Below are 11,122 nucleotides of genomic sequence, written 5' to 3'. Positions count from 1 at the left end.
GAGAGTGATTCGAGTATGCTGGACTGAGGTTTAAATACGGCACCAGCACCTTGGAACCCGGGCAGATGATTCAGCTGGCAGGTGGTTGGAGGGGAATTCATCCGTGCATAATTAGTGAGGTTACAAATGCAAAATCTGGCACAGGATCTTGCCATTCTGGCCAGCGGGAAAGTCACCACCGCACTTAGTCTCATAAATGGAGAATTCCACCCAAAATAATTGTTTAACCTCTCTGCCATTTCCCTATTCCCCATTATAAATTCTCCTTTCTCTGCCTGTAGTAGATTCACATTTGTTTTCCTTTTTACATACCCATGAAAGCTTTTACCATCTATTTTTATGTTTCTTTCTCAGTTACATTCATATTCTATTTCCCCTCCAACTGTTTTTTGGTACTCCGCTGCTGAGTTCTAAAATGCTCTGAATCCTCAGGCTGACTACTTTCTTGGCAACCTTATAAGATTTTAATATAACCTTAAATTTGTTTTGTTTGCCATGGTTGACTCATTATTCCTACTGGGTTCTTGAGCCTTAAAGAAATACATATTTGATGTGAACCAAATATTAATTCTTTAAATACTAGCCACTGCCTACCTACCATCATCCTTGTTGATTTATTTCCCCAATTCACCAGAACCCACTTGTCTCTGATACCTTCATAGTTTTCTTTTGTTTAGATTTACGAGTTTTAGTTTGAATTGAACTACATTGTTTGCAAACTTGATGGAAAATTCTGCCATATTATAGTCCCTCTTTTACAACAAGATTATTAATTTGCCTGTTCCTGTTTCCTGATTTGTGTGGTTATTGTTTCAAAGACAGGCACCCATAGCACATAAATCTTGCAATAAACATGACTGATGGATGAGCAGTACAGGAGATTGACAGATGACCATTTACAGGACATTCTCCTTGGAATGGTTAAAATGACCACATTTTTCCACATTTCAGTGTCTGCCAATTAAAATGTGCTTTGGGTACAATTTTACTGTGTTCAATGTAGGTAGCCTGGGTAGTTGGTTTTTAGTGTAGCTTGACTATTTTTATACTATATTCACTGAAATAATGAACAAGGTCAAGGAAGTCATTTTAAAACTAATGTGTAATTTTCAAGCATTGCGTGTCCTGCATCTTTATTCTGTATTAACTGCATGTACCAACTGACTCAAAAACAGGTTCTTCCCTGATTTTTGAATGGATCTACCTTATATTGAGTTGACCTTTCTCTATACCCTATGACTGTAACACTACATTCTGCACCCTCTTCTTCCCTATGTTCTCTATGAATGGTATGCTTTGTCTGTATAGCATGCAAGAAACAATACTTTTCATTGTATACCAATACATGTGACAATAATCAAATCAAATCAAGGTATTGATCAAACTATTGTATTTAGTAATAGCCAGTCACGAGATAGAGGTTTTTTAAAAATCCATTTGTGATATGGATGTCACTGACTAGACCAGCATTTATCACCCATCCCTAGTTGCCCTTGAGAAGGTGGTGGTGAGCTGCCTTCTTGAACTGCTGCAATCCCTGAGGTCTAGATACACCCACAATGCTGTTAGGTAGGGATTCCAGAATTTTGAGCCAGCAACAGTTAATGAGCTGCGATGTATTTCTAAGTCAGGATGGTGTGACCTGGGAGAAAACCTCCCCGGTGGTGTTCCCAGGTATCTGCTACCCTTGTCTTTCTAGATGGTAGTGGTTGTGGGTTTGGAAGATGCTGCCTAAGGAAATTTGGTGAGTTCCTGCAGTGCATCTTGTAGATGGTATACACGGCTGCCACGGTTCATCAGTGGTGGAGAGATTGAATGTTTGTAGAATGGGTAGCAATCAAGTGGGCTGCTTTGTCTTGGATGGTGTTGAGCTTCTTAAGTATTGTTAGAGCTGTACTCATCCAGATCAGTAGGGTGCATTCTATCACAGTTCTGACGTGCCTCATAGATGGCGGACAGGCTTTGGAGAGTCAGAAGGTGAGTCACTCATGTTATTGAAATATGTATGATTCTGAAGCACTTGACAGAGGGAATGCTGAAAGATGTTTTCCCTTGAAGGAATTCAAATGTTATCAGCAGTAGGCGGAATGTGAAGTTGATGCCACAGTCAGATCAGCTATTGAATGGCAGAACAGGCTCAAGGGGGCAAATGGCCTACTCGTGCTCCTAATTTGTATGTTTATAGGTGGTAAAGTAGATGAGATGGATAGGTTAGTAAGGTGGGTAGGTTAGTCTGGGAGAGTACCCAGGTGGTCAGGAACTAATCAGGTTGGGTTGAGGAGTAGGCAGGTAGTAGGCAGGATTACAAGGTTGGATGGAGGGGCCATTTGGGGTGGTAGTGTGATCAGGGGGCTAATCGGGTTGGATTGGGGAAAGGGTTAGTCGGGTGGTCAGAGGGTAGTAGGGTCAAGGGATTAGTTGGGTGGTAGGCAGGTCGTCAAGTGATAATCTGGGGTAGGTAATCAGGTGGTCGTTAGGTAGGTAGTCAGGTGGTAGTTGGATTGGTGGCAGTTAGGTAGTTGGGGATATAGTTAGGTGGTACTAGTCAGGTGGTTGGGCCGTAGTCAGTCAGGTCAAGGTGAGGAGTAGTTGGATGGTTAGGCGGTAGTTCAGTTGGGTCATAGGGTAGTCCATGATTAGGGATTGGTTGGTTGATGAGATTAATGGGGTTTCAGGGGCTATTCCGGTGGTCGAGGGGGTAGTTGGATTGGATCAGGGTAGTCGGCTGATTGAGTATTAATTGGGTGGGTAATTTGGGTATGGAATTAGGCAGGTTTTAATCTGTCTAACGTTTCCTGGATAATTGACTAGGCCCTGCAGATCTGTCCAAAGCCTTCGATTCTAGCTCAGAGTCAGAGGAATTCCCACAGGGTCCAGGGAAGCAGGGAAATTGACTACTGGAAGATTAAACTTCCCAGGCAATTCCCAAGTAGATCTGTGTATCAGGCCTTTCACACTAGTTACATCTGATTTCTGGAGATCTGATAATTTGGGCAAGGGAAAAGACTTACGGGAAAATCCCTGATGAACTATGGGCTTTACTCTGAAGACACAAAATGAGCTGGAAATTCCAACAGAGGGCAGCATTGATCTTTTACTCAAATAGTGCAGAGAAACCATGTCAAAGGGTGATTTTTTTTAACTTAAAAACTGAAAATGCTGGAAATATTCAATAGGTCAGGCAGTGTCCGTGAAGAAATAGATCTTATTTCATTCAAGTCAATTACTTTTTACAGAATATCTTCTCACTTAAAGTGGCTGGGGGTGATGGGGCGGGGCAGCCTTTCAAAAATATTGAGACTCTGCCTGCTCTCTCAGGTAAATGTAAATAATCTGATGATGCTATTTTGAACAGGAAGGGGGAGGGGGGGTGTTTCCCCAGTGTCCTGGTCAACATGTATCCCTCAATCATATCACAAGAGCAGATTATCACTCATTATCACATCGCTGTTTGTGGGGGTATGGTTAGTGCTACTTTGCTGATGACACAAAGAAACGTGGAAAAGCAAATTGTGCGGAGGGTGTGGAAAGTCTGCAGAGGGATCTAGATAGGCTGAGCAAGTGGGCGAGGACCTGGCAGATGGAGTACAATGTTAGCAAGTGTGAGGTTATCCACTTTGGCAGGAATAATAGTAGGAGGGATTACTATTTAAAGGGCGAAAAGCTGCAGCATGCTACGGTGCAGAGGGACCTGGGGGTCCTTGTGCATGAGTCGCAAAAACCCAGTCTGCAGGTGCAGCAGGTGATAAGAACATAAGAAATAGGAGCAGGAGTAGGCCATCTAGCCCCTCGAGCCTGCCCCGCCATTCAATAAGATCATGGCTGATTTGTCGTGGCTCAGTTCCACATTCCCGCCCTCTCCCCATATCAAGAAGGCAAATAGGATGCTGGCCTTTATAGCGAGGGGGATAGAATATAAAAGCAGGGAGGTCTTGCTGCAACTGTACAGGACACTGGTGAGGCCGCAGCTGGAGTACTGTGTGCAGTTTTGGTCGCCACACTTGCGCAAGGATATTTTGGCTTTGGAGGGAGTGCAGAGGAGGTTCACTAGGCTGATACCAGAGATGAGGGGGTTGGACAATGAAGAGATGCTGAATAGACTGGGTCTGTACTCGTTGGAATTTAGAAGGATGAGGGGGAATCTATAGAGACGTATAAGATAATGAAGGGGATGGATAGGGTAGAGGTAGAGATTCTTCCTGCTCAAAGGACAGCAGGACTAGAGGGCACAGCCTCAAGATAAGGGGGGGAGCAGTTTAGAACGGAGTTGAGGGGGAACTTCTTCACTCAAAGGGTGGTGAACCTCTGGAATTCTCTGCCCGCTGAAGTGGTGGAGGCTGCCTCGCTAAATATATTTAAGACACGGGCAGATAGGTTTTTGGTAGGCAAGGGAATTAAGGGTTATGGGGAGTAAGTGGGAAAGTGGAACTGAGCCACTTCAGATCAGCCATGATTTTATTGAATGGCGGGGCAGGCTCGAAGGGCTGGATGGCCTACTCCTGCTCCTATTTCTTATATCCTACAGTAATTATGCTGCCAAAGTACTGATCTGAATGATTTGGGAAGTCTGCCTGTGCAAACTAAGTTTCCACTGAATTTCCATCAAACTTACACTGGCTTTGAGGAAATTCTGCCCTCTTCAGGCTTTGTGAAATTTCTCAGATTTGTTACATTTTTCAGTTTAAATCTAATCCTGACACCGAGGGCCTCAAATGGGAAAGTGTTCTGTTCCCTAGCTGCAGTACAGTAACAATGTGATTGCAGGTGAATCCCAAAGTCACCTTTTTTTATTCATTCGTGGAATGTGTGCATCACTGGCAAGACCAGCACTTGTTGCCGCAGGGAAGTCACACTGGGCCTCTGTCAGCAGGCAATGATAGTGCTGCAAAGTGCCGGGCAGGGAAAATGGTCAGTTTATGGAGTTCTCTGGTGCATGGAACAGGCTAGAGGAGCAGAGCCAGAGATCATGAGGAGTGGGCTGGTGCAAAACCTGGAGAAGAAGAGATTAGCCTATTGCTGGGATCTGGAAACCTGATGAGGATACAGTTGATATGACAAGTAAAGACTGGACAGCATGGAATCCCCCTGAATCCGAGTGATCCCAAATCACTGGAGATATCGGGGGCGATTTTTCTGGCTCAATTTGACGCAGGCACAAATCCCACCATGGCCGGAAACTCTTTATGAAAAGGCCAGAATGGGACTTGCAGCGGGGAGATCTCAGAATGAGATCTTCCCCGCCGGCATCGTAATCAGGTTCACGTCTACCAGATTTGTGAACCTGGTTATCATTCGTTAACATGTACTCAAAACCAGCTTAATGCCGGATCTCCCGGGAATGTCATCCATTCCCACCCACCAGTGTGGCGTCATGCCAGTGGAATGACTATTGGTCTCCAAAAACAGAGACCAGATATGACTACCACACTGGGATTGGAGGTGAGTGTTGTCCCCAGATGGTCAGGGGCCTGGTTCTGCCCCTAGCACCATGGTAGTGCCAACCTGGCTGTGCCAAGGGGCAGGACCAGAATGGGTGGGGATGGTGGTGGTTGTGCTTTGATTAATTACTCAATAATGTTCAGTAATAACCTGTTTTCCTAAATTATCTCTGCTTTTCATGCTGCCCAACGCAACTGATTTTTAGGCTAAATATTTTGTTTTGCACTCGCTCGAGCTACAATGTTAAAATTTTTTTTTGCTTATCAGAAGTACTTCTCTACAGCATTCTGTGACCTTTGGACCATAGACCAAGTCATGGAGTAATCTTATCTGTTGTGGTCACCCAAAGTATTAGAAGATGAGGTTTAATCAATGGATAAAGGGTGACATGGTGACACAGTGGTTCGCACTGCTGTCTCACAGCGCCAGTGACCCAGGGGATCAGGCCACTGTCTGTGTGGAGTTTGCACATTCTCCCCATGTCTGCAGGGGTTTCCTTTGGGTACTCCGGTTCCCTCCCACAGTACAAAAATGTGCAGATTAGGTTGATTGGCTGTGCTAAATTGACCCTAGTGTCAGGGGGATTAGCAGGGTAAATAAGTACGGTTATGGGAATAGGGCCTGGGTGGAATTGTGGTTGGTGCAGACTCGATGGGACAAATGGCCTTCTTCTGCACTGTAGTGATTCTATGACATAACGGGTGATTGATGGTAAATCAAAAGCTGTGTAAACAACCTGAATATTGCAAACAAAAGCAAAATACTGCAGATGTTGGAAATCTGAAATAAAAACAGAGAATACTGGATAAACTTAGCGGATCTGGCAGCATCTGTGGAGAGAGAAACAGTGTTAATGTATCAAGTCCATTTGACCCTTTCAGTGATCTCTGCATTAAAACATCTGCTTAGCCTTGGTCCCTGTGAGAAGAACTGAGATTTGTTTTGGGAAAAACTGTGTGCCAGGCTTTGAAAGTCTGGAATGATGCTGGAAGTGCAGTTTAAATTCTGAGAGTTCATTCTAGTTCCACTCCAGATGCATGACACAAAATCTGGTGAACACTCTTAATGCAGTACTAAGGGAGTGTTGCACTGTCATAGTACATCTTTTGGATGCAGTGACACAATCCTCACAGTGCAGAAGGAGGCCATTCAGCCCATTGAGCCCACGCCAATTCTCCGACAGAGTACGTTTTCCAGACTCTACCCCCTGTCCTATCCCTGTAAACCTGGCTAATCCATCTAACCTGCACACCTTTTGAACTGTGGGAAGAAATCGAAGCACCCGGAGGAAACCCACTGCAGACACCAGAGAACATGCAAACTCCACCCAGTCTCACAAGACTGGAATTTATCTGGGTCTCTGGAGCTGTAAGCCAGCAGTGCTAACTACTATGCTGCTGAATGTTAAAACCAAAGGTCCATTTGTCATCTCAGGTGGACAAGACTGATTCTAAAAGTGGAGAATTCTTTCCAATGTCCTAACCATTATTTATCCCTCAACCATTACCATTGAAAAAGATATTTAAGTATTTTCATGTTGCTACTTCTGGCAGTTCACTGTGGCAAATCAGCTATCACATTTCTTATATTAGAACAATGATTACATTTTGAGAAGTACTTAACTGGCTGTGAAGAATCTTGAAACACATTGAGGTTATGAAAAGGGCTATATAAATACAATTTCTTTCTTTCAGAATTAGCTGATTGATCTTCATATGACATTGACCATTAAATCTGGCAGAACAATTTGTAAGAATATACTGAGATTTCTTTGAATGCTTAGTCAGTTGTTTTGCTTTCAGCCATACCAATGTGGAAAATAGTTATCAACCACCCCGCACCCACTCAACTTCTGCCCCCATTGGAACTTTCAAACTAAAATGGCCAAAATAGTTGCCTTCTGGTTGTAATGAGTAAGAATAATTGAGGAAGGTGTGGTTTTATATTTAAAAAATCCCCACTAGTCACAGTAACTGTACTGCAACCCATCGAGTTTTTTTAATCATTTAAGTACCAATTCTGATACTACTCATTTTTGCAATTATCCCTGTAGGCGATAACATGTCACATTCCTCACTTCTGTCTCCAATTAATTGTGGCTGCTGACTTTGCCTGAACTTGATCTGCAGGTCTTGCTATTTTCATACCCACTGTTAAGTCTTTCTACTCATCTCACAGGCAGGCACGCTGCAGGAGTGATGTGGCTGAAGAGAGGTGAAAGTGATTGGGGAGATAAGAGGAGAAAAGTGGACGGTGTTTGCTGTTCAGGGAGGGATACAGAGGGGGTGGGCGAGTGTTGTGAGTGTTGCTAACCCTCAGGCTAGTAAGCAGCCAGTTGAATTCTTGAGACCTAAGGGCAGAGCGAGTCTTGGGTTTGTTGACTGCTGGGGTTTATGGAACTCATGTTGATCCCCCTCGATTGGCATATCTTTTTATGCTACATTAATAATGCAATTGAGAAAAGTAACCAGCTTAATTCAAGGCGTGCAATCACCTAGTGACTTTCAGGATCTTTGGTCTGCCTTTTGTCTTTACCATCCTGCCTATTGATCAATGTGGGAGAAGAGCATGGGGGTATTTGAGTGGAGATGCTTGGCAGGCTCCTCACCCTTGGCCTTGATTTCGCCTTCTATATCTGGCAGGTGGTAGGTATCAGCCTCCAAACCTATTTCTTTCCTGTTAAAGCCTTTGTTCCTGTTCCCCAAGATCACCTGCAGACAGGTGAGTTTGAGTCTATGGGAATGATTCTAACGTTGTAAATGTAATAGCATCTGGCAGAGACTTCAGGCAGGATTTTCCAGCCACGCTTGCCCCAAGACCAGAAAATCCTTTGCAAGGTCCTGTACCGCCTGCTACAATTTCCGTGGCTGAAAGGACGGGAAATGTCTGCCCTTCATCTCCTCCAATCCTTAAATTGCTGTAGGCCTTGGTCTCAGTTCTGAATAGTAGGTTTGTTATATTTGAAAGCTCTATAGACCATTAATGTCCCTTCCTACCTCTTCTGCTGCTGCAGTGTTGATCCTATTTGCAACACAACTTCCATCTTATGGGATGTTTGGGGTCATTGGTATGTTTTCATGTGTTAACAAGATTGTGCCAGGAGCATTTCATGAATTGAACTGGTTATCAATACAGGAAACTCCAGGCCATGTTGAGGTTGGAGAAGGGAGGCCTCCACTTCCCCCACCAATCTTGTGAGTGTGGATTAAAGGAAATCAAACTCAATGACTGTCCTAATATAAAGCCAAATTACTGCAGAGGCTGGAATCTGAAACAAAAACATAGAACATAGAACATTACAGCGCAGAACAGGCCCTTCGGCCCACGATGTTGCGCCGACCAGTTAAAAAACAATGACCCTCTAACCTAAACCAAACCCTTTCCATCCATAAACCTATCCATGGATCTCTTAAACGCCCCCAAACTAGGCGCATCCACAACTGCAAACATAAAACACGGGAATCCACAACATAAAACATGGGAAAATCTCAGCAGGTCTGACAGGATCTGTGGAAAGAGGATAGAGGTAACTGAGATTTTCCAGCATTTTCTGCTTTTGTGTTGTTAATGACTGCCCTCTAGTGCAGCAAACACTGACTCAAATGAAGCATTCATAGTGGGATTTGATCACTTCCTGAAACACCAAAAACTGACTGGATTTGGGATCATTTCATAAGTAAGGGAAACATCTACAATGTCTTGCGGGCCAAGAATGGAAGTTGGATGGTCAGTAGTTCAGTGGGAATGGAGTTGAGGGTGGAGGTAAGAACATAAGAACATATGAAATAGGAGCAGGAGTAGGCCATCTAGCCCTTCGAGCCGGCTCCATCATTCAATAAGATCATGGCTGATCTGAAGTGGATCAGATCCACTTTCCTGTTTTCTCCCCATAACCCTTAATTCCCTTGTCTGTCAAAAACCTATCTACCCGTGACTTAAATATATTTAGCAAGGTAGCCTCCACCACTTCAACGGGCAGAGAATTCCAGAGATTCACCACCCTTTGAGTGAAGAAGTTCCTCCTCAACTCTGTTCTAAACTGCCCCCCCCCTTATCTTGAGGCTGTGCCCTCTAGTCCTGCTATACTTTCTAAGCGGTTAGAATCTCTCTACCTCTACCCTATCCATCCCTTTCATTATCTTATACGTCTCTATAAGATCCCCCCTAATCCTTCTAAACTCCAAAGAGTACAGACCCAGTCTATTCAGCCTGTCCTCATAGTCCAACCCCCTCATCTCCGGTATCAGCATAGTGAACCTCCTCTGCACTCCCTCCAAAGTCAAAATATCCTTGCGCAAGTGCGGCGACCAAAACTGCACACAGTACACCAGCTGTGGCCTCACCAGTACCCTGTACAGTTGCAGCAAGACCTCCCTACTTTTATATTCTATCCCGCTCGCTATAAAGGATAGCATTCCATTTGCCTTCTTGATCACCTGCAGACTGGGTTTTTGTGACTCATGCACAAGGACCCCCAGGTCCCTCTGCACCGTAGCATGCTGCAGCTTTTCGCCCTTTAAATAGTAATCCCTCCTACTATTATTTCTGCCAAAGTGGATAACCTCACACTTGCTAACATTATACTCCATCTGCCAGGTCCTCGCCCACTCGCTTAGCCTATCCAGATCCCTCTGCAGACTTTCCACACCCTCCACGCAATTTGCTTTACCACTCATCTTCGTGTCATCAGCAAATTTTGTCACCCTACACTCAGCCCCCTCCTCCAGATCATCTATATAAACGGTAAAAATGGTAAAGGTGGTGGATCTCAATGGATAAATTGAGTGCAAAGTGGAAATTGGAGACACGAATAAAACTAGGAACTCTTAAGTAGTTTAAGATCTTAATGAAATAGTCATTTTAGGACTATAATGCTGCTGTTACAATTCCATAACAACTTCATATCAATTCAGGTTGCAGCCCAGAGACTGCGTTTGATTCCCGGTCTTGGGTACTGTCTGCACATTCTCACCGTGTCTGCGTGGATTTCCTCCAGGTGCTCGGTTTCCTCCCACAGTCTGAAAGACATGTTGGTTAGGTGCATAGTCCATGCTAAATTCTCCCTCAGTGTACCCGAACAGGCGCCAGAGTATGACAACTAGGGGATTTTCGTGTAACTTGCAGAGTTAATGTGAGCCTATCTGTGACAATAATAAATAAACTTTAAATAAATAGGTAGTTCACACCAGCGTTCATGGTTGGTAACAAGGCTGCTTAACTCCACACACAATCTGAAACCTAAATCATTGCATTGAGGCTTCTAACACTTCACCAAAAACATCGATGGTTCAGCATTCAGAATTTTTCAGGAAGGTTACCTGAACATTTGTCTTAGCTGTAACACCTTAGGTGGGACCAGCAGGTTGTCATCGTGCTAATTTTCACAGATAATGCAGAACAACAATATTTGCTCTGTCACAGGAACATGTTGCTCTGTAAACAATAACAATTTGTATTTTTATAGCACCCCTGACAGCTGTAGACAGCTGAAAGCATGACAAGCAACGATGGGGCAAAGAGAGCTGGCAATGTGCAAGAAGCCAGATTTGGAGAGATGCAAGATTTCTTGGTGGGTTAGCAGAATACTGCAGGTTACAGAGGCAGGGAGTAGTAGGCAATGCCATGGAGAGATTGACAAAAGAAAAAGAGGCATTGCTGGATAGAGGTCTAATGTTGGCCAGTA

This window comes from Carcharhinus amblyrhynchos, chromosome 21, assembly GCF_965287045.1.
Source record: "Carcharhinus amblyrhynchos chromosome 21, sCarAmb.v2.hapA, whole genome shotgun sequence".
Taxonomy (NCBI): Eukaryota; Metazoa; Chordata; class Chondrichthyes; order Carcharhiniformes; family Carcharhinidae; genus Carcharhinus; species Carcharhinus amblyrhynchos.
Note: the sequence above shows the minus strand (reverse complement) of the source record.